Source organism: Tenrec ecaudatus, chromosome 10, assembly GCF_050624435.1.
Source record: "Tenrec ecaudatus isolate mTenEca1 chromosome 10, mTenEca1.hap1, whole genome shotgun sequence".
Taxonomy (NCBI): Eukaryota; Metazoa; Chordata; class Mammalia; order Afrosoricida; family Tenrecidae; genus Tenrec; species Tenrec ecaudatus.
In genome coordinates, this window is record NC_134539.1 from 118,159,552 (window position 1) to 118,183,756 (window position 24,205).

The 24,205-nt window shown below is 51.2% G+C and overlaps 1 pseudogene; it reads left to right on the top strand.

Moving 5' to 3' along the window:
- Window positions 1–10,488: 10,488 nt before the first annotated feature.
- On the top strand, window positions 10,489–10,923 carry LOC142458213 (dihydrofolate reductase pseudogene; annotated as a pseudogene).
- The last annotated feature ends 13,282 nt before the right edge of the window (window positions 10,924–24,205 follow it).

The window sequence follows — 24,205 nt, forward strand, 5'->3', positions numbered from 1 at the left end:
GGCAGTGAGTTTGGAAAGTGGAGGAGACGCAAGTGTGAGAAAGCATGAGCCCCTGAGGGTGTGCCTTTCCAAGATGCCGCCGCACCATCCCAGCGGAATAGCATGGCGCCGGCCCTGCCCCTGCCTCGGGGACCCACTCTCCAGCAGGTCTCCCCGCAGGCCACATGCTCTCACGGCCAAGCACTGGTGCTCTGATCCTCGGTCGGAAGTGGTCTTCACTCAGGTCGCCTGCCTGACATCCATGCCTCACCCCCCACATCTCCAGGCTGAGCCCCTCATGGAAGGCTTGTCCTCCCACTGCCACTGGGGCCCCTGCTCCCCTCGGAGCTCCTCCAGGCTGGAGGAGCTGAGTCTCATCCGTCCCCCCACTAGAGAGAGGAGTCCTCAGGACAGGGCCATGTTAGGGTACGCTCCATGAAAATTTCTCAGATGCATGAATGATATTTGCACAGTGAAAGTTTCTCAGATGCTGATGAAACGTACAACTTTCCTCTAGTTCCAACATGCTTCCTCCTCCTCAACTATCATGATCCCAATTCTACCTAACAAATCCGGCTAGACCAGAGGATGTGCACTGGTACAGATAGGAAACTGGAAACACAGGGAATCCAGGATAGATTGTCCCTTCAGGACCAGTGGTCAGAGTGGCAATACCAGGAGGGTGGAGGGTGGGTGGGATGGAAAGGGGGAACCTATTACAAGGATCTACATGTGACCTCCTCCCTGGGGGTCAAACAACAGAAAAGTGGGTGAAGGGAGACATCAGACAGTATAAGACATGACAAAATAATAATTTGTAAATTATAGAGGGCTCTTGAGGGAGAGGGAGCGAGGAGAGAGGGGAAAAATGAGGAGCTGATGCCAAGGGCTTAAGTGGAGAGCAAATAATGTTTTGAGAATGAAGAGGACACGAATGTACAAATGTGCTTTACACTATTGATATATGTATGGGTTGTGATAAGAGTTGTATGAGCCCCAATAAAATGATTTTTCAAAAAGTTTCTCAGCTGCATGGGTGACATCTGCACAACACTGACGCCTGCCTTCACAAGACACTTTCACACGTGCCTCTCCGGCCCTGTGCAAACACTGTGACACCCGAGGGCTCAAGGTACAGATAAGAGTTGCCTACGACCTACAGATATCTTTGCGTCCCGTAGCAGGTCTACATCCTGTTTGTCATTGAAATCCATAAACTGTCGCTCGTGCCCAACACACCCACACTTGCATCGCACTTGCATACACACCAATGTATGCATGCACACAGACACACGTGCACACCCACAGCTGCACGCACACACACACTCGCACACCTGGATGCAGGCACATCACAGATACAGGCACACACACGCGCGCACAGCTATACAGCCATACACCCAGGTGTACATTGTGTGCACACACAAACGCACGCACATGCACAGAACTGATGGGCCAGAAGGGAAAAATGGGAGGCGAGCAGGAAATCATCCCAAAGGACTGCCTGAAGGCTTTCCATCCACCATCAGGCTTTGCCTTTGATTTTCAACTTTTAATTTTCACATCGTCAGTTACCACATCAAAGCGATCATGCTGCAGGTGCCCTGGACCAAGGCTGTTTCCAGCAGCCTGATTCCAAATTCCCCTTCCCACTGGGCCCCGCGTGCCAGTGGCATTTCACTTCTCATTAAACTCCACACGGGAGCGTGGAAGCCAGGAGTCGGAGGTAAAAGCACCTCTCACCTCTGTCTCCAACTCTCGTTAACTTGTTTAAAGATGTTTGAGGAGTTCTGCTCAGATGTGCCCGTTGACCATGGCAGAGGAAACCCCCTTCGTGGTCTGGTCCACTGGGCTCTCGTGGAGGTCCAGTGAGAGGGTGGGCGTGGCCAAGCTGCACACAGGCGGAGGAGGCCGTCCATGTGTTCACATCCCTCCCAAGCCCTCATGGAAACGGCTGCGGTCAGACGGCAGCCTCAGAGAGACGGCCAACAGGAGAGGAAGCAGCAGCAACAAAGTGCCGGGTGCCAAGAAGCCGGGGCCGAGTAACAGCTGACTCCGGAGCCCAGAGGGGGCGGAGGTCTAGGTTGGGAGTTTGGCAGGCCCAGGAACAGGCTGGGTCCATGTGGAGAAGCTCAGCAAGTCTTAGAGACACGTGAGACCAGCTGGGGCTTCAGGTGAGGCCAAAAATAGAAGGAAGGGTTGAAGATCTGCGCAGGAAATCACTCAAGCTTTGGGTCTACTCGCCAGCTCCAGCCCAAGAGACAAGAGAACCGGATGACGGGAACTTTAAAAGCCAGAACACAAGGCCTGGCTGAAGGAAGATGTTGAACAGAAAACAAGGCCTCTAAGACCCAAGTTGGAACTTGAAGAACTCCCCTCTGATGACACAGTACAGCCCCCAAACACACCGAGAGCTTTTGTCCCCCAACAATGTCCTCACCGTGATCCCTCTCCACACACCGGAGCTCCCAGACAGCCAGAGGATCCGAAATAAAAGACAGAGACTGGTATTGACTTCATTGTACCCTCGTAATCCCTACACAGGGGAATGGGACTCTGCTTGTAAGCAGTTTTTCTTGTGGTCTATTAAGAGCCTTACAAAGCAGCGTGTGGGGGTCCTAAACCTAACCCTTTCCGTGTGATCTCTTGTGAAAGCAAAGGCAGAGACACGCACAGGGAATGGCAGCTGGGTGCGATGGCATGACAGAGGGCGATGGCAAACCCAAGAAAGCCCAGAAGGGCGGCAGCTACCTGAAGCTGGACACAAAGTAGGTCCTTCCCTTGAGTCCAGGCCTTGAGTTCAGACTTCGCGCCTCCGGAGCTGTGAAAGAATTCGTGTGTGTTCGATGAAGCCATCCACATGTAACCATTGTATGGTACTCCTAGAAAACTAAGATTGAAAGCAAACCAAAACTGGGCCAAGGGGGCTGGGGCTGGGTGACGGGGGTGAAGGGTTGTGGGGAGAAGGTTCAGCTAAACCAGACACAATGCACGCAGCAGCAGGATATTTCAAAACCCTAAAATTCTTCTCAGTGAAACAAGAGAAGACATTGCATCCGTCCATGAGTGAAAAGCCTATTTCTATCCGAAAAAAATCTAGAAAACTAACAAAGTGTCCTCTTGGAATTTAGATTGGGATGGAATCTGGGTTTGGTCAAAAAATAACATGGAGGGAAGAGCCTAGAAAGCGGAAGGACAAAACAGAAAGAAAATTGGGAAATGAGATCCAACATCTAACTAACAGGAGACCTAGAAGGGCGAACTGGAGGCATGAGAGGATCACAAAAAGAACCTCAGAAAATGTCTGTGCACTGAGAGATTTGACTTTCCCGATTAAATGGGGCCTTGGGACCAAGGCATTTTGATGGGAAATCTCACAACACTGCGAATGAGGAACAGATATAAAAGCACCAGAGAGAGAAAAGAGAAAAACCCAGTCACACACAAAGGCTCGGGAAGCTGTGTGGAATGACACTTCTCAAAAGCAGCCTTTAACTTCTACGTGCCGCCGAAATGAGGCATAAACCAAGGGGGAAATGAAGGCGCGCGGTCCAGAAGACGCACTATTCCACACCGGAGCGAACCATGGGGTTTGCAGGGCAGTGGGGACGGAACCCCAAGTTGCCGACCTGGAGAAGAGCGCGTGCAGATGGGAGGAGGCTGGAGGCTCCTGAGCAGACGCCTCCAGGGAAAAATGGAACCAAGAGAGCGGGCAATGCTTCGAATGAGGGCCTCAGCCCAACTCGGTCATGGCCAACAAGGCAAAATCAAAACAGACTCAGTGTTTAAAATTTGGGGTTGTGTAGAATGGAATAAAGGACAGAACACGAGTCCCAGAATAAGAGATTCAGAAAGGGCATCAGTGGGAGACTGGATCATCGCCAACACTGGAGAGTGCCCACTGTGTGGTCAGCCACCATCTGGGAGCCGAGCACGATTGGATCCGACTCTGCTAATCAAGAGAGTTGGCTGCTAAGCAACACACACTCTGCCTGTGTTCTAACACAGCGGTTCCCCACCTTCCTCCTTTCAGACAGCTCCTCATGTGGTGGTGACCCCCAACCATAAATTATTTTCGTTGCTATTTCATCACTGTTGTTTTGCTACTGTTATGAATCATCATGTAAGTATCTGATAGGCAGGATGTATTTTCACTGTTACAAATTGAACATAATGAAAGTATAGTGATGAATCACAAAAACAAAATGTAATTATATATTGTGAAATATTTATTTCTAATGACAAGTGAAATTTTGTCTTGAAGCATGGTGCAGCATGGGTAACTGTCTTAATAGAACAACAGTAACTATATTGCTACATTTTCTGACAGTGTGCATAAAAAGCCAATGTCAGTGGGAAGGTTGAGATAGCTTCTTTCTCAGCAGATCAGTATCTCTGCATGTGGGCGGACCCGCCTGGAGCCCATAGAGGAGCGGTGTTTCCGTTCCTAAGTCCATCGGAAATATGTGTTTTCCAATGGTCTTAGGCGACCCTGTGAAAGGGTCCTTCAGCCACCAAAGGGGTGGTGACCCACTGTTCTAAGAGGCCTATCTAGCAGGACGTGGACCCATAATTTCTCCTGTTTCAGTTATCATTCCCATTCATCCACATTTTACAAATTTCAGGTCTACTCCAGTTTCCCTTCCGGCAACCCTCCTTTGTACACACTGAAAGTAGATGGCCATCTCAGATGAGTCTGCGGACTCCAGGCATCCACAAATGATTCTAAAGCCATGTCTGAGCCTAAGTCTAACTTCTCTCATCTACCACTCTTTCCACAGGGCAAAGATGAGACTGTCTGCTCCCACACAGGCTGAAGTCTCAGACACCCAAAGGGGAAGTTCTACTCTCTCCTGTAAGGTCACCATGCGTCTGAACCAAGTCACTGACAGTGGGTTTGGGCCACTGTTTTAAGCAAAAGCTATCTGTGTTGTGGTTAGGTGTCCTCCACTTGGCTCTGGCTCATAGCGACTTTATATAAAACTGAATACGAAAACACAAGTCTGTGTCCAAGACATAAACTGGTCCTCACCATCCTCACCACTGTGGCTCTGCACCCAGTTTACTGTGCAGCCCCCGTACCACTCCACCTTGTTCAAGGTCTTCCTCTTCTTGGAGGACCACCACTTTGCCAAGCATGATCCTTGCCAAGAACATGTCCAAACATGTGAGGCAAAGTTTTGCTCACTTTACTCTAAGGAGCATGGTAGCCGCACGTCCCAGAGAGATTCGTTAGTGCTTCTGGCAGCCCCTAGCATAGTTGGTATCCTTTACCAACACCATAATTGCAATCCATCCTTTCTCCCCTGGTCTTCTTCACTGATGAAGATGCACGATTACGTCTCAGCAGTGAAGAAGGAAAATCTCACAGCATGATAAACGGAGAAAAGATTGAAGTTGTCAAGGATTTCATTTTCCTTGGATCCATAAGCAATGCCCGTGGAAGCAGCAGGCAAGAATGAAATATTGCAGTGGGCAGATTAGCTGGCAGAGATGTCTTCAAAGGGGCGGGGTGTAGCTCCCAGTTGATGGCTTTGGAAATGACTGCATGTGTAAGCAGAACCCGTTGGCTGGGCACTCGTGTCTCTCCAAAGCCAAGCAGAGGAAGCTGTTGGGATATTGCCTACTTGAGTAAAGTGGGGGAGATGTTATGCCAGGGCTTCGAAATGATGCTTGTTTTTGTTCCGAATCATTCCTACAAGTGTAGTTTGCTGGGAAAGATGAGGAAGGCTTCAGAAGTGTGTGTGTGGGGGGGGGGGGGTGGTAGTCATATAATCTGTTGTCAGTTTGAGGATTAAGAGTGAAGGGGTGGGGTCTAACCTGTCAATCATTGTATAACCAATGAGGCCTCTGAGTGGGCATGGTCTTCTCCTAAGGATTCTGGGAACTCCTGCATTCCTCCTTGGAGGCGGGAGACACTCTCTCTCTGCTCACGCCCTGTGACACATCCCTGTGGAGAAGACACATGGAGAGAGGCTGATGGAGCCAGACCTCTGGAGCCGTAAACGCCCCATGGAGACCCCTGCCAGCGCTGAGATGCTTGCACTGCCACTGAATCCAAAGAGTTCCCACCCACTGGCCTGTGATCTTCCTGCATTCCATGTCATTGCATGTGTTTCATGAGTCAGAAGAGGACTTTATAGATTGGTATTGGATATATGGCCTTGATCTGGACTGGGCTGGGTGGTTTTGCAATATTCAATTGCTCTTGCATCTACACCTCTTTCATATTCAGACACCTGAGTCTCCCTGGATTTGGTGCTCTACTCTACCCAGACTCACACAGGTGGGAACCCTCACTTCTGGTGAAAAGCAAGACCTGGAATGTGTAGGACTGGCTGCCATTTTCTTTAGAAAAGAAAGAATTCTCATCATGAAAAGTCAAGAAATCTTGTATTTTTGGCTGTGTACATCAACAACAAAATTCATGTCTCAATTTCAGCACAACATCACGATCATCATCATGACACTGACTTATACACATAACAATCGTCAGATGGGCAAATGTTTTGTTAAATTGTGGTTGTTTGTTGGGTGTCATCAAGTCAGTTCCAACCCATAACAACTCTACACACAACAGAACGAAATACTGCCCGGTCCTGTGCCGTCCTCACAATTGCTCCTGTGCCTGAGCCCACTGTTGCGGCCACTGTGTCCATCCACCTCGTGAGTGCCTTCCTCTCTGTGTTAGTCTGGGTGCTTTAGGGAAACAAATCCATGGAAATGCATGTCTAAGAGTTTTATATAAAGGGCAAGTGCACATAAAGAAAACACCCCAACCTAGTGCTGCCCAAGCCCACAAGTCCAACATTAACCCATATGTCCAACACCAATCCACAAAGTCCTCCTCCATCTCACAAAACACACACTATGATGCCGACTGCAGGAGGAAAGCTGAGTCAGTGAACATGTAAGCATCTCAGCACTGGCAGGGGTCTCCACATGGCTGTTCCAGCACCCAGGGCTGCATCGGGGTAGGTCCATGTGGCTTCTCCTCAGGGATGCCTCGCAGGAAGTGAGCCTTGCCAGCTGAAGCAGGGAACTGGCTAAGGCAACTGCACCCTGGTCCGACCATCAGAAAGCAAGAGACCTGAGAACTAGAAAGGCGAGGCTCACTGAGCCATTTATCCCTCCGCCCTTCAATTAACCCCACGTGTTTATCGGCCAGGTTGGCACAATAAATGAACAACTTTTGCTGCCCCTCTACTTTACCAAGCATGATGCCCTTCTCCAGAGACTGGTCTCTCCTGACAATGTGTCCAAAGTATGTAAGACGAAGTCTGGCCCTCCTTGCCTCTAAGGAGCACTCTGGTCACGGGTCTTCTAAAACAGAGCAGTTTGTCCTGTTAGCAGCCCGTGGTACTTCCAGTTTTCGTCTCCAGCACCACAATTCAAATGCATCAATGCTTCTCCGGTCTTCCTTATTCAATGCTCCGCTTTCACATGGAGATGAGGCAGTCGAAAATGCCACGGCTTGGGTCCAGCACATGCAAGTCCTCAGTCACATCCTTGCTTTTCAATCCTCTAAAGAGGTGCTGCGCTGCAGCTTTAGCAATGCAGCGCAGGGTGTCTGGTGATCCGCTGACTGCTGCTTCTGTGAGCACTGACTGTGGCTCCAAGCAAGACGAAATCCTTAACAATGCTAACCTTTCCTCCATTGATCATTACGCTACCTACTGAGTGGCCTTCCACTGAGTCACCGTCCATACTGAAGGCTCGTGTGTGCTTACACCATAGCATAAAGTTTCTTCAAAGCATAGACTTTGAGAGTAGGTGGAAGATGAAAGATTTGGGGACGCACATCGTTCGTGATATAGCATGAGCTGCTCAGGCTCATAGAGCAGGTTAGCAAGGGAGCCGGTCCTGGAGCCCAGGTATCCTAACTCCCAGGCTGCAGTACTCTCAGGACATCACACTCACCTGCCTCACCCAGTGCTTCCAGAGCCTGCTCCAGGCTCACCTATCACGCAAGCACTCTGCAGTCGAGTAGCTCTCCTGACCAGGCACCAGTGGTGCTTAGATACAAGCAGACAGACACACTCTAGTGGGTGAGAAACACATAAAGGGGACTGTGGTAGCTACATAATGCCTTGTCAACTGGAAGATACGTAGGGGTGGAGTTTCGCCTGTCAATCAGGTCACAGCCTGATGGTACCTCCTGGTGGGCATGGTCTTCTCATGAGGAGGTCCTTGGGAAGTCCCCATGTCTCTCTGCCTTCCCCGTCCTGCTGTTGAGTCACTCAGAGAGCTGCAGAGGCAAGCTAGAGACCTGCCAACCCTACGATGCCTCCATCACCACTGGATCCACAAGACTCTGCCCCACCAGCCTGTGATCGTCCTGCATTCTGCATCATTGCATGTGGCTGCGTGAGTCTGAAGAGAGATTTATGGAGTAGTGTCAGACTTATGGACTTGATCTGGACTGGGCTGGGATGTTTGCTTGACATACAATGACTTTGTAATAGAAAGTTCTTTCCTATACATATGCCTGAGTGTCCCTGGAGTTGTTTCTCTAGTCAACCCAGCCTAACACAAGGTCAGTATGATACAAGGGGATACGTGGTGTAATGCAAGCTCCGCCTGGTTCCAGCTAGGAACCTGAGGAGAGCCTAGAAGGAGTCCCTCACAGGACAGAGGTTTCATGATTGTCAGCTGAGTAATGGGGGGCCCTGGGGAACGAAGACGAAGCCCATGCAAAAGCGGGCAACATTAAAGACGGTTCTGTCTGGCTCAAATACAAGACAAGAGCTGAGAGTTGACGAGATGGTAGGCAAGGGTCAGGCCATGCTGGCATTCCCACCCTCTGGGAGCACGACTGGGGACAGGTGGGCTGATGAGGGCATCTGAGGACCGGTACATACGTGAGTCCAAATTCGCAAGTCTGCCGGCAGAGCATGCATGCCACACCAACTCCCACCACAATGGAGGAGAAGGGGGAGTGGTCAGAAGAAACTTGTCTCTGAGGTTTTAGGGATCATCGGGAGCGGCAGGCAGCAAAAAGTGGTCTGTTGAGTCGGGGTCCGTTGCCTCAAGGTCCCACCCTCCGGTCTGGGACCCCTTCTTGGTTCCCCAAGCTCCCTGCCCCACCCCAACCATCCGGTCCCAGGCTGCAAGGTAATTATAAAGAAGTTAAACTGAATTACACACGCAGGGTTTATTTTGTGTTTTTCTGCTGCTGCTGCTGCCAATTATGGTGCAATTAGACTGCCTTCATTAGCAAATGAGATTAGAATTAACATTGTTAATTACTCGTTCTGTTAAAGGAGGAAGCACACGTGGTGGGGAGGGCACTGGGTGGGTGGTGGCAGGAGAGAGAACAAACAGCAGGGAGGGTTTGGGGGACCCCAGGGGCTCCTGGGCCCTTGGGAGTGAGAGGGAGCAAAGGTGGGGACACACATGGGTGAGAGGGGATGGGGTCCCGGGTGTCAGGAGAGGGGTGCGTCCCTCCTCATTAACACTGGGAGCCAGGCAGGGAAGCCTTACACACACCAGACCACGAGTGTGTTATTCTCTCCACACTGCACAGGAAATGAGTCTCCCCCGCCCACCCCCCTCTGAAGGACATCCAGAGTCACATAGCTAAGATCAGCGGCAGCATCAGGCCTTCCTGCCTTCCTGAGCACCAGGACCTTGGATTCTCCTACAGAGGGTGGGCCTACATGTACTCGATATTCTATGGCATGATAGCTTTTAAATCAACTCATTTACGGCTCCAATTTTCCCCATGAGGGAAACTGAAGTTATTAGCTTCATTTACCTGATGAGGAACCTGAGATTCTGAGAATTTAATCAGGGGCTGGCAAGCCATGGCCCGCAGGCCAAACGGGGCCCGCCACCTGTTTCTGCATATGAAGTCTGGTTGGAACACTTCCATGCCCGTTCATTCCTGGGCAATCCGCGGCTTGTTCTGGAACCAACACAACGGAGTGGCGTCGCTGCAACGGTGACCATATGGCCCATCAAGCCTTAAATAGTTACTATTCGGCCCCTTCCAGAAAAAGTTTGCCAAGTCCTGGTTTAAGTAACAAGCCTGGCACCCTGGAGCGCACACCTGACCCGGCCTGGCCTTGAACCCACTCCTCCGGCACCAGAGTCAGATCTTCAGGAATGCTGCTTCTCAAAGGTAGGGAAGGGGGCAGAGCCCGCACTGCTGGCCTTCCAGTGAGCTTAGAGATGGGTTCCTCACCACCAAGCAGAGAATCGTAACAGACAAGCCCCCAAATTATTTTATTCGGCCATCAGACGTGCGATTCAATTGGCTGCTTTCAGCAGCAAACAATAGAAAATCCAATTATCCGTGTTTTCAAAAAATAAAGAGTTGGGCGTCCTGTGCTGAGCTGAGGTGCTCACAGTTGCTCTCACAGCTCCTCCACGAAACTGCTCGCCGCTGGGTCCTAGAACTTGGGCATCAGCAAGAATGGGAACCAATCCTGGCCCGTGCCCAGGAAGGAATTCCAGCATTTCCAGAGAATGACTTCCTCTTCAGTAGAAGGTAAACAGAATTGGGGGATTATGGGTAGGAAGACCTGGTTCTCTATTCCTGAGAAGACAGAATGAATTTAGAAAGACAGAAAGAATTAAGAAAGAATTAAGTTAGTTCTCGGTAGAGAACTCAAGGAAAACCCCACAAGGAGCTCCGTTTCTGCCAAAAGTCTGGATGGCGACTTAAACCTCATTGAGCGCCCAGAACTGGGGAATGAAGTTGACATGGTTTGGGTTATAGGGACAGTTCTGTGTACAAGGAAGCCACGGCCAGCCAGGTCGTGTTACCAGGTCGTGTTCGACTGTTCGTGACCCCGCGCAGGCAGGAATTTGAAAGTGACGCATTTTTCCTGAAATTGGCTTACAGAAATACAAACATCTCCCAGAATACCCAGGTGTGCCTTCGGATGTCCAGGAAGAAAGAGGCATAAGGGCAAATTTGAAGTTTATGAAAAGGGTGACTGATATGAAGGCATCTTCTCATGTACTTTGTTCCTCTCGAAAGAATTAAGTATTTTAACATCAAGGAAAAGAGACTTTGTTGGCTTCAGATCTGTGGACAATTGTTGCTCAGCAGTGATGTTTATTTTTTTTGTTTTGATCTTCCTTCATTGGTCCTAAGTAGACCATATCGCTTGTGAAACATTTCTTGCTCTGAACTCTATAAATGCCTCTCCCCCGTGGTCCAGGGCTGGGGCTCCGCCTGCCCACACTAACACACTGCCCAGGCAGCCGTGTGTGAGAGCCCCTCACAGCGTGAGCTGAAGTGAGGGCCCATCGAGAGAAGAGCTGGGCAGATAAAACTAAGGGGTGAAAATCCATTACACACAGCACAACTACAGTTTCTAATTCTAATGAAAATCTTCTCAAATTTAAGGGCTCTACCTTATTGATCTTCGGTGAAATTCCATGGGCTATTGCAATATGAGAATGCTCTATTAAAAAATCTCATCACAAGCATAATGGCAAAAATTAAAAGCTCAAAGATGTAATAAGTTACAAATAGAAACTCCTAGAAACCAAAATTAGTGAATTAGAAAATAAGCTTCGCAAAATTAAACAAACAAACAAAGAGTTCATTGTTTATAAGTCCAGACACAGAGCAAGTTCAAGTTCACGTTTGGGTCATTTGGCAGCTCTGCCGCCCCTCTCCAGGGCCCAGGTTCTTTGCATCTTTTCCCTCTGCGGTCCTCAGAAGCTTAACTACTCCCCCATGAGCTCCATGAGGCTGCCAAAGCCCCAGCATCGCATCCCCACCGACAACATGCACAGGTGTGGGCCAGAGGCAGCAGCTTCTTCCAGGTCGGGTCAGGTCAGGTCTTCAAGCTCACGAGGTCTTCCTCAAAAGCCCCCTCCAAGCAATCCCCCCACCCTCAGCTGTCATTACTAGAATCGCATCCCATGTCCATACATGGCCCACTCACTAGCCTTGGAAATCGGATTTCCATCTCTGGTTTAGATTGGGTGGAATTGACGTCTGGGCTGAGAGATGGACCCAGCCCCTCTGTCAGATCAGACTGTTAATATCCGGACCAGCAGGAAAGAAGAGGCAGGTAGCCATGGGGAAGAGGATGCATCGAAATTATAGGATCCCCGTGCTAGTTGGAAGGGGTACTGGCGGCATAGGGTTATGCCTTAGGCTGCTCCCCGAGAGGTCCACAGGTCAAAACCCCAGCCGCTCCATGGGAGAAACACAGGACTTTCCACTTGCGAGTTAGTCAAACTCACAAAGGTCTATCCTGCCCCCACAGGGTCACTGCGAGTCACCCACACTCCAAGACAGGGCGTTGGGTTTTGAGGGTTTGTTTCAGTTGGTGATGCGGAGAGTCGGACCCCGAGGTGTAGGAAGCTGAGACAGCCCACCTCCTCTAGTTCTTTCAATGCCCTATTGCTTCTTCCAGCTTGGCCTCTAACCAGCCCAACTTGCTGTTAGTTGCACCTCCGCTCACAACAGGACAAACCTGCCCATCCCAAGCCATCTCCAGGACAAGCAGTGGGCCATGACATTTCCTGAAGTGGATCACCGGGACTCTCTTCCTGCTGCTGTTGATGGGCGCTGCCGAGCCGGTGGCGACTGATAGCCACCCCACATACAACAGAAAGAAACACCACCCGGTCCTGAGCCAGCCTCAATCTGGATGCACCGCGCAAACCTGCTCAACGCTCTGCTGTTGGACAGGCGCGAGCACACAGGAAGCACGTTGTCCAGAAAGGGACTCTGGTCTCCCTGTCGGAAGGCAGGCTTTCCACCACAGAACCACCTCTGCACCCAAGGCGGGCACCGACTGCTCCCACTGAGACTTTGCCCTTGGCCTTCTCACCCAGGGCCCGGGCCACCACGCAGAGGCTGCCTGCTGTGATGTTGTCTCCTAAACTCTTATTCTCACCGGGTGTTGAATGAACTCACAAGCCCAGAGATGTACACCAGCCCGGGCCAGCCCGGTGGCCTGAGACTCCTGGGAGGATGAGGGGGACTGGAGCAACCCAGCGTAGCCCTCCTGAGAGCTGCCTGGGCCCTGGGCCCACCAGTGTGAAAGGCCAGCGCGCGAGTCTCAGTGCCTACAGCATGGGCCAGACTGAGCAGGCAAAGTCCTGGGATTTGGGACTCCCTTCTCAGGCTCTGCCCAGGCTCGGAGGACCCCAGTTGGCCTCCAGATTTGTCTCATTGCTTTCTGTGTCTCTGTGTCTCCCTCTCTCTCTCTCCGTCTTCCTCTTCCTCTCTCATACACAAAACACAAGCTCACACGTCATTTCACAGACCCTGGGCATCTGGGTTTGCCCCCCTTCACTGGGGTTTTTGTCTTGCTGTCTGGGCAGGATTTGTGAGCAGAGTTCACCCAGACGTTTCAGGAGGCTGGGGGTGGGGGAGAAGCTCCCAAGAGACAATGCCAGGCACAGTGGGTCCCTCCGGGTGGCCCCTGTCATGTGAAAGTTAGGGACGGGCTCCACAAAGCCACGGAGCATGCACTGAGGAATTGGAGGTACTGGAGAAAGAAACCCCATCCATGGATTAGCAGCAGGACCTGTGTGTGTGTGTGTGTGTGTGTGTGTGTGTGTGTGTGTGTGTGTGTGTGTGTGTGTGATCACCCCCAGAGACAGCGTGCTGAGCCCCAGTTATCCGCTAAACACCAGAATGTGTTTGCTTTTAGGATGCTGTTTTCGAAGAGCTCAGTTTTGGGCGACTCTCCATCGTGCCAGCAAGAAAAGGCATGTCCCCCCCAATGCCAGGGAGGTTTATTCTGCAATTCTGCAGTCCTGCATTAACTGCGCACGCGCACACACACAGCCTACTGGCCTTTGGACTTCAGTCAGCTGCCTGGAGATAAACACATTTAAGCCTCCAACAATTCCTTCGGTCCTGCTGGGTTTGGCCCAGAGAATCCCCCCACCCCCTTTCCTTTCTCAGTGCGTGGTCTCCCAACCCAGCCCTGTGAGATGCGTCTCAAACAGCCTCTGTATACTTCTCTGGCTGTCTCAGGGGCTCTTTCTCTCCTCCCCACCCCCCTGCTGTGGATGCTTTGGGCCCAAGAAGGACCTTCCCACAATGGGGGGGGGAGCTCCCAGAGCCCGTGCGCTCCCCCTGCCCACCAGCCCCAACCCCGCGAAGCCCATGCTCTCAACAACGAGGCCCTCCCATCAGATGCCAGATAATTCAACCCACCCAGTCTTGTGGCCTGGCAGAGGGTAACCCCTTACAAGACAGTTGAACTCATTCCAAGGGGAATGGCCAACCCCAAAAGTTAAGACTAGATGAGACAGGTCCCCCAAAAGCACGAAGATGAGAGGTTTAAATGGCTTCTCTGCAGCCGTGGTCACACCCATCCGAGTTCCGGTTCTCAGGTGGTCTGTGGCACAGGAGAGGGCGGTTGGCAATTGATCCAGAGAGCCCATTCCAACTTGCCTGGGCAACAAGCCTGCCGTGACAGGGCTCCGATTCCTCCTCTCGGGGTGTAAGGGGAGCCGTATTCACTTTCAACTTCCACTTTGACCTGTGCAGTGGCCCACGGGCCCAGCGCCTAGGACCCGGCCCAGCAAGTCCGCACTGCCTGAAACCAAGCAGTTGAGGGAGATGAGACCAGGGGTTGGGGCAAATGTGTGTCTCTACAGACATGTAAACCCACCCCCGTGTCAGGCACAGAGGCCCTGGGCCCGGGGGTCCTCTTGCTCTTGCATCTCTGGCTTTGTAACGTGTCCCCTTCCCAAGTCAAACCTCTTCCGAAATGTCCAGTGGCATTTAGGATCCACCCCAAACTCAAGCAACAGGAGACACAGCACACAGGAGTGAGTCATCTGGGCACCGCAGCATGCCCAGGGTTGGGTGGTTATGGTCGGGGCTCGGGACTCTGACAGCCTGTGCCTCGGTTTCCTCGTCCAGTAAGCAAGGAGAATAACAGAACAGTCATCATCCACTTCCAAAGAGGTCTGGATGCGTCGTCCCTCATGGGGCCCGGCACGCCACAGGCATTCAGTAAGTAGGTATGATGTGTTTCTCGTTCATCTCATCCTCACAACAGAGATCATTATGAACCCCACTTTGAAGGCTGAGAGAGGTATGTGGCCACGTTTCCCTTACCTTCTACTCTGTAGTTGGGACAGTCTCTGTCTTCTCAGAGCCTCCATTTCCTCGGGTGGCTCTGTGGCTGCAGCAGAGACATGGCACCGCTGTCCAGAGAGGGAGGAAGGGGACCATGAGACACTGGGCCCAAGTAGCAGGGACCTCTTGCTCATCCATTGTCCACTGCCCTCAGGAAATCCCACCCCAGCTCCCCAGGAAGGACACGAACTCCCTTTCCCTCAAAGAAGACGCACGAACTCCCTTGCCCCTGGGTGGACCACGCCTCCACCCCTGCCCACGGGTCACGGTGGGGTTCTCAAAGAAACGGTATGGCGGGGAGCAATCAGTGTTCCTGTCTTCCAGATGGGGAAGCTGAGCTTCAGAGGGGAAAGGGCTGCGGAAAGTTCTTCCCCAGCAAATGGAGAAATCAGGTGGCCAACGAGACCCGGTTTTATCCCAGGAAACCCCTCTCCCCAGGTAAATGGGGTCAGTTGGTCATCCATGTGGGGAAGAGCTGGGATTTGGGAGAGACCCAAGGAAGTAAACGTACACTCAAGCGCAGCTTCTCACTCGCTGTGGCCACGGACAGCTGCCCGGGCTGCCGGCCTCTCGGGTGCAAGGACCTCCTGCTTGTTCCAGGGCAAAGGCTTCTTCCCTGGCCGGTTCAGGACTGATGACGGGCCTTCTCTCTTGCTCCTTGTTTGTGTCTTTATCTTCATACTGCTATCGTTTTAGCCTTGCCACTTCGCTTCATTTTTGTTCTTTACTGTTTCTGTTGGGTTTACCAGTTTTTCAGGCACAGAAGGAGTGGGTGCCTAGAAATAAGAACTAGTCGGAGGGTTTGGAGGGGGTGGGGGAAGGGCACTAGAACGGAAGGTGATTACACAGCTTATTTTAAAACGATTCCATCATGGGGGTAAGAAAGAAAGAAAATGTTCTGAAGTTGATTGTGGAAGGATTGTACAACTCTTATGATAGGACTGAACCACTGGATTGTGCGACGTGCGGATTAAGTGCCAATAAAACCGTTGGGAAAAGTATTAAAGGCAAAGACGAGACACAGAACTGAGATGTAGCTGAGCAGAGCCGTGGCGTTGTCAATCACGTCATAGGCCTTTGAAAGCCGGACAATGACTAAGGAAGACTAGAAAGCAAGTGATCCATTTAAAGTCTGATGCTGGCCAAAAAGATTACTAAGGCCGTGAACTGCTGGAAGCACAGAGAAATAAATGTGCCTTGGAAAAACAGTCAAAGACGGAAAAAACCCCAGGAGAGAATGAATGATTGGGCCTGGGGAATCAGAATTGTAGACTAAGGAGACACCAAGTTCTATTGGCATAACGTGGCTCAGAGCCAACACTCTATCTTCTACTTGGGCGAGCAGTGACTGGGGTCTTACATGTTCATGAGAGGCCGTCTTATGCAACCACTGGTCTCGCTCTGTCCGGGAGAAAGATGAGGGATGGAAAGACATCCGGAAACACTCTGAAGGACTGATGGACCACACAAACATTTGTTGTGGTGCTTTGCTGGCACTACTAATGCTCTGAAAAGGGTCACAATGGCAGGACCTGGATCGGGGGGAGGGGGGGAGAGACAAGTGTGTAACAAAGTTCAAAACAATAAAGGAGACTAAGTTTACTGGTTGGATGGACACTGGAGGAACCCCCAAGACTATGGCCCTTCGCCACTCTTCAGGTCTGGAACTGGGTTCCCCCCTGTATCATTTAAGATCACAGGAGTAGCATTTACCCAATTCCAAAGATCAGAGCAGGATTAGGAATGGATACAGAACCACAAGGAGGATGTCGGAGAGGTGAGGGAACCTCGAGAGGGCTGCAATAGATAAAGTCGAGACAAAATGTGCATGAATGTAAAACGGATGATCCTCTCTGTGAACCTTCACACAACTCACAACAAAAAGTTTATATATAAACAAAGGGGGGAAGACTTCTGGGTGGGCGTGATGCTGGGTCCATCCTTGAAGAAAACACTGGAAGACTGAGATGAAGAGGCCTGGGTGGGTAGTAGTCAAAGTCAAGGGGCATTTAGAAGGCCCATGTTTAGGGAACAGAAAGGGGCTACCTCTCGGGTTTTCAAGAAGAGGGGAACTCAAAAAGGTGAACTGAGACCACCTCCCAGGCGGCTTTCAATGCCATGCCAGAAACCCTGGACGTCACCCAATAGGCAATGGGGAGCCATCACAGGCAATGTTTCCTGAGCTAAGGAGTGGCCTGTCAGAGCCATCAGAATGGCCCGCAGAGGCGGGAGACTTGGAAACAATGACCTCACCCAAAACTAGAGTTTGCTCTGGGTCATGGTCATGACGAGTTCAGTCTCAGGCAGACAAACTTACATGACTAAAGACACTCTTTAAAGAGCGGCAAGAGAGGGGCCGATGATGGATCTCTCTCGTGACTGGCACAGCTACCTCCAGTCGGTTGCCCAAATAAAATGTCAGCTCGGGGCCAGATCCCATCCACCTGACATTCCTGGTAATAACAAAGCCTAATTAGCATGGCTTTTAAGCATCCATTACATTAATTTAACATGAAAATCTAATGGAGCTTTATTGGAATTTTTTTTTCCCCAGCAAAATTAACCCTGCGGGTTTGTTACACATGTTTTCATTAGGGGCCATGAGCACTGGAGATAGAGAATTAGAATTAGCCCGGGAGGTCTTCTCTCTAATCCAGTTCCTTTGTCCCCAAGCCCCCCCTCCCCCAAATATAGAGGTCTTTGTTTACCAAAGCTTTTAGTTCTCACACTAAGTGGGTCCCCTAAAGGACCATCAGGGTGGTGGGAGATTCAACTCCTAAGACCTAGGTAGATGATCCAAACACATCGCAGCTGACCCTGTGAAAACCCTAGGAAGCTGGGCAGGACCCCTGGACAGGGAAGCAGGACGCTGTCAGGCTCTTTGACCCAAGCCTATTCCCAAGCCATCTCTGGCTATCCTCCAGTGAGGGCTGACCGCATAACCCAGCTCAGTCGTAAAGCAAATATACCGCGGCCTCCGGGGAGGGATTCTTTGCCTGTATAAAAAGACGACAGTAAGTAGGATGTCCAGTGTCTCCTCTTCATTGTGCAAGAACGTGGATGTAAGGCATGGAGCAGCAGCTAAGCATGGAAACACAGGAAAAGTCTGGGTCATGGAGACCACACTGAGCTGACCTGATACCAGCCCTTGGCCATCTAGGCCCATGCTCTGGTTGCAGGAAATAAGCACTTCACTTGTTTAACCCACTGTTAGTCACACTTGCTGTGACTAACAGCCAAACACATTCCTAATTGAAAGAATCAGATTCTGGTCCCAGATTCTGTGTGACTTTGTGCAAGTCCCTGCCTTCTCTCATAGTATAAATTTCTTCACATAAAATGGGCTAAAACAGACTTAAAATAATGGGTCCTATAAGCCCTAATCTTAGAACAATTCGTTCTCCTGATGTAGCCCTACTCAATGCTTGCCCTCATGGGGTGATCCCTGAAGATATGGGTGCTATCACAGAGTGTGGTAAAGAAATCAATGGTGCCCGGTTATCAGAAAGGATAGCATCTAGGGTCCTAAAGGCTCATCTTACAATAAGCAGCCATCTACATGAGATGTCGGCGAAATCCACATGGAAGGGGCAGACCAGCCAGTATGATCTAAGGATTGTACACAATAAAATGAAAGCTCAAAGGAGGGAATTGTAGTAGAGCTCAAATTCTGAGCGTCTGGTTTACAGAAGGCCATGGATAACAGTGAAACCCCAAATCCATTTGCAGTGTTCCCATGTGGACTAAGCTTCCATTGAACTCCCTCAGACCATTCCCCAGGGATGAGAACAGCCTTGCCCTCATTGGAGAGTGGATTACTGCAGATGTAGTTAGGTTAGCATTTACATATAATCATTCGTTTCCCTTTGGGCCCATTTTCTACTTGTTCTAGTTTCTATTGTCTTCTGCTAGTTCTTGGATTAAGATTTTCCGACGTTCATTGTCATTGTTGGGTTTTTTTCTTGTGTATGATCCATGATGTGAAACCCAGCATAGGTAAGTCTACAGAGACAGTAACGAGACTAATAGCTCCTTTGGGTTATGGCAAGGACGGTTGGGGAGTAATGAAGAGCTAATGATGGGTACAAAATTGGTTGTGGTGATAATTTCACAACCCTTTATATTTAAACCATTAGATTTCACAATATGTGGATTTATGTCCATACAATTGTTATTTTAAAACAATGGCCCCTAACAGCAGCCCCCTCCAACCCCAACAAAATTGTGTTCCAAGAGGAACTCATAAAACCACAATACGAGAGAAAAAGCAAAGATATTTCTGAAATCCCCGGTGTTCCCAAGGAGATAATTCATGAAACCATGGGCTTGGGGGTCTTTGAGGGGCTTAGGGTTGTTGTGGTTTTGCTTTGTTTTCATTCTGATAGCATGTGGCTCTGCCTCCAGACAGCACCAGTGGTTCTGGAAGCTAACCAGTGTGGTAGATGGAGGTCAAAAGCAGGACCACAGCAATGTCAACACACCCATGAAATTTCCCGGAGTTCTCAGTCAGATGCCGGTCCACATTCAGTAAATCTAGACCCAGCCTGATTTCTAGCAAGTTCCCAGGAGACACCCAGGCTCCTGGTCCACGGATGACAGTTTGAGTAGCAAAAGAGAAGAGGTCAGAGCCCAGGGCTTCAATCCGGGTACATGACTTTGTAATCACGATGCCATCTTTCTGGCCCCGGAGTTGGACAGGCAGAGAGTTGGATGGATGTTCCCTCTGTTGCCTCTCTGTTCAGTAACTTTGGAGAAGTCACTCGGTTTCTCTGAATTTCTGTTTCTGTAGAAATGGGAAGTGTGAGAGCACACAGCCCTGTACCAGGAATCCCCTGGTTTCCACGGAGCTGAGTCACACTCTAAGCCACGCAGGGGCAGCAGCTGAAGCCCAGCTCCTCGCTCCCAGTGAGCCCGCCATCCTTCTAGAGCAGGGCAACCGGGAGGAGCCTGCAGGGCCTGGGCTGGCATTGGCTGGGGTGTGGGGCGTAGAAAGCAGGTGGTGAGAGGAAGTGGGCGACCAGGAAGGGAGAAATCAGGACGGGTATGTCAGAGCATTTTGACACGAAAGGAACGTGCAAATTATATGCAAATGGCATCTCTCTCCAGAATGACTAACAATAATGTGATTGGATGATGAGCATGCCTCTTCCTGAGGACATTCCCCAGCTCTGCAGCCGGGTTCCCAGGCAACCCTCACTGGCACATCCCACTGCCCCCTCCCAAATATCAGCCACCAAGATGAGAAGGGAATCGTCGCCGAAACGTAGCGATCATCTGATCTCACCCTCTCCCTGCATTTTGCAGGTAAAGATATAGAGACCCAGAGAGGTTGACTATCTCGATCAAGACCAAACAGCTAGCTGGTGGCCAGCTGGGCAGTATCCCTGGCCTCCTGTCTGTGGCTCTGTATCAAATGGAAGGATGCTGAAAGGGATGCCTGAGAAGGAGCCAGGCTGAAGGAGGCAAGAAGAGTGTGACAAGATGCTGTCCCTGGGCCAACAAAGACAAAGCCCTTTTGTTGGGCCAAGCTGCAGAGACAGGAAATAAGGATGGTGGGCCCATTGCTCTCCAATTAGTGTCAGGGTTTCTCTTTTACCCAGCCTCCTGCAGGTGGCAAGTCTGGCTGCCTTGGGAGACGCCGCTTCTCGCCAGCTTCTTGAGGATCTTGGCAAGACTGACAACTGGGGTGGAGGGTGCCGGCCTGCCTGCTATGGGAGGAGAACTCGGGCTTCCAAGTCCATGAATGGCCAACAGACACAGGCCTGTTCTCGAGTCTCTTAGTCTGGCGGGGAAAGTGGTTTCCAAACTCGTTGCTGATTCATAGCGACCCTATAGGACAGGGTCGAATCATCCCTAAGGCGTTCTGAGACTGTAATTCTTGGTGGGGGAAGAAAGTCTCCTCTTTCTCGAGTGGAGTGGCTGGCAGTTTCAAACTGCTGACCTTGCAGTGAGCGGCCCAAAGCATAACCCACAACACCACCAGGACTTGTGGCGAGAAGTTCAGTGTTTGAGGGATTCAGACACGGTTCACTCCCGGCAATGGTGTCCCCCGCCCCACCTCCACCATGGCGGCTCTTCCACACCAGACCAGACAGAATCTTTGATCAAGGCACAACCCACTCCGTCATCCATGTTAAACAGAGAAAGATGCGGTATTGTCGTAAACTGCTTCAATGTACTATTTCCCAGATTATAGGGGTGCTAGCAAACTGGTCTCCTAAAGTCTTCCTGCACTGAATCACAGCATCACTAATTGCAGCCTCTGAGTAACGAGCGCAAGTCTCATCTGACTTCCCTCCCCCGTCTCAGAGTTGGAAGCAACTCGAGAGCAATGGGTTGGGGGTAGGTTTTTCCTTGAGTTATTACTTCGTTCTCAAAAAAAGTGTTGGTACAGGTTCTCAAATTTAATTACTAACATGTCGCCACTGGAACCACCGAAAATGCGGCCAGACCAGCGACTGTCTCAACTCCACAGCCTCGCCGCCAACAGCGCGAGCTTGCCGCACGTGCAGAAGAAACCAGGGGATGGGAAGTGTCCTCGTCACCGGGTGAGAGTGACGGCTCTGACCTGAGCACATCAGAGGGTCCAAGAGTAAACCGTCCTGCAGACCACAGCAACGAAAAGAAGTCTGTGGATGTAGAGCCTGAGGCTCGTTGATACACGGGGACTGGGCTTCAATGCAAAGCGGCTTTGTTGCTCTAAGAAACTACAGGCATCTTTTTGTAAAATAAAGATGATGATAAATTTCACTACACAGATATTCCACACCCAGCCATCGTGGGTGGCGTTGACCCTTATGACAGTGGCCCTCGGTGACCCTTATGACAGTGGCCCTCGGTGGTCTGTGACACCCTTGGCTCTTGGGCATTTCCTGAGCATGGAAGGATTTTCTTTCCATGGGATTAGGGTGTACTCAAGCCAAAATCAAACTGAGTTTGCCTGTCTGAACTCACAATGGAAGGTCATGAGTGGCTGAGAAGGAAGACTTAGTCATTACCAAGTCAACTGGCCAGTAGTGGGCTATCTGCAGCCGTCCCCATGGGCGGCGTGGGAGGTGGAGGAAGCTAGGAGTGGATTCAAGGAAGCCCTGCAGGCTGGGAGCTCCCATGGACCTCAGACACCAACCAGGAAGCAGGGGGGCCAGTGACCACACAGCTGACCCCCAGCCAAGAGAGACCCCCGCCCTGCCTCCTACAGAGAGGTGGGAGTGCCACAGCCCCGTGCTGCAGGCCCACCTGAGACCATTCATTGGGGCACCTGCCTGGTGGGCCCCCTGGTGAGGACAGAAGAGCCCTGCAGGGGGCTCCAGAGAGCAAGGTCGTGCCTCCTTTGCTGTGTGAACTTGCGCTCTCACTGCCCTTTCTGAGCCGTACCTGTAAAAGGCGGGTGTGGCGTGCCATGACCACTGGGTTCTGAATTCCCGAGCCCTTGGCAGCCCAGCCCTCACCCCAAGGGGAAGCTGAGAAGGCCAGGGGAGAGGGCTTCGGATGATGTGACAGAAATGAGGCAGAATGGACACAGCCCCCACCCTGCCCCACCCCACCCCGCTGCCTCCACTCCAAGCCATCCTGGGAGCCACAGTGGTGTGGCAGGTAAAGGCAGCCCCACGCTGGCTCAACTGAGCAGAGAGGCCGGCTGAAAATGCACAGCCCAGAGTGCCCTTGGAGCAGCGGTGCTCAGCCGGGGGGCGTGACCCCTTTGGGGGTCAAACGACCTTTCTCAGGGTCACCTAAAACCATTGGAAAACACATATTTCCAATGGTCTTCGGAACTGAGACACCGCTCCTCTCTCCGTCTCCAGGAGGGTCCACCCACATGCAGATACGCCCACCTACAAGTACCTGGCATGAAGACTGGTAGCCAAGCTACACCATGCTTCAAGGCAAAATGTCATTGATTTCTCATTCGATATAAATTGTTTCACAATATATCGTTACATGTTGTTTTTGTGACTCATCACTATGCTTTCATGATGTTCAATTTGTAACAATGAAAATACATTCTGGGTATCAGCTATTTATATGATGATTGATAACAGTAACAGTAGCAAATGGCAGTTATGAAGTAGCAACGAAAATAATGTGATGGTTTGGGGGTCACCACAACATGCTCACAGCATGAGGAAGGTCTTAATAGAAGGAATGGTGGGTGGGTCTTATTATTTGGGTGGGCATGCAAATTGGCTACAGCAAAGACTTCTGGGGGAAAGTGGTTATCTGGCCGTACAAAGAAACAGGGTCAAGGAGGAGAAGGGTCCTCATTCTGCAGCTCTCAAGACCACGCCTCAGAAAGCAGGCCTCAGTCCTCCCCCAGCCTTACACAGAAGCTAACCAGGCCGAGGCTCAGAGAACGGGGACCCGGGCTCATGGTTGGCAGCAAAACTCCTGGAAACCGGCCCTCATTCTCCGGAAGGTCCCCTAACCTGCTGCCGTCTCACCAGCCTGGCTGTCTCGTTTCTGCGGCAAGAGCTGTTCTGCTTGTAGGAGGAGGAGGAGGGTCGCCTGCCTCCAGGATGGCCCTCAGTGACCCTCCCGGCCTGGAGTAGCCCCCTCCCACAGTAAACAAGCACTAACCTGGGCAGCCAGAAGGACACTGCCGAAATGAGTGACTTTCAAGGCTTGGTCTATAAGACATTACTAATTTCCCCTTGCTCCCTCTGCCACTTGGGAAACCCAGCCACCACGCTGGGAGGGCACCCCATGGGAAGAGTCACATGAGGAGCGGAGGCCTCTTGCCCACTACCAGCACTGACCTGCTGTGTGAGTGACCACCATGGAAGCAGGTTGTCCAGCCCCAGCCAAACCTGCAGACGGCACAGCCCTGGGCCAGCTCCTGACTGCACTTCATGAGGAACAGTAAGCCTGGTGTCCTAGGCAGCTGCTCTAAGGCAGGGTTTTTTTTTGGGGGGGGGGGAGTTTGCAAAGGTCTGGTGCTGTTTTAAGCTACTGAGTTGTAGGGCCATTGATGGACATCAATAGATAACCAGTACAAGGACAGTCTAGCCCCTTCCCCATCAGGCGTTTCACCCCCAACACCCAGAGCCCTAGTGTCCTCTTCTACTGGGTCCCTCACTGTTCCCTGGATGGGACTGAGAAGCCGTCCCAGGACTCCACACCTCCCCATGCTGGGCCCTGGGAATGTGCTGCTCCTCG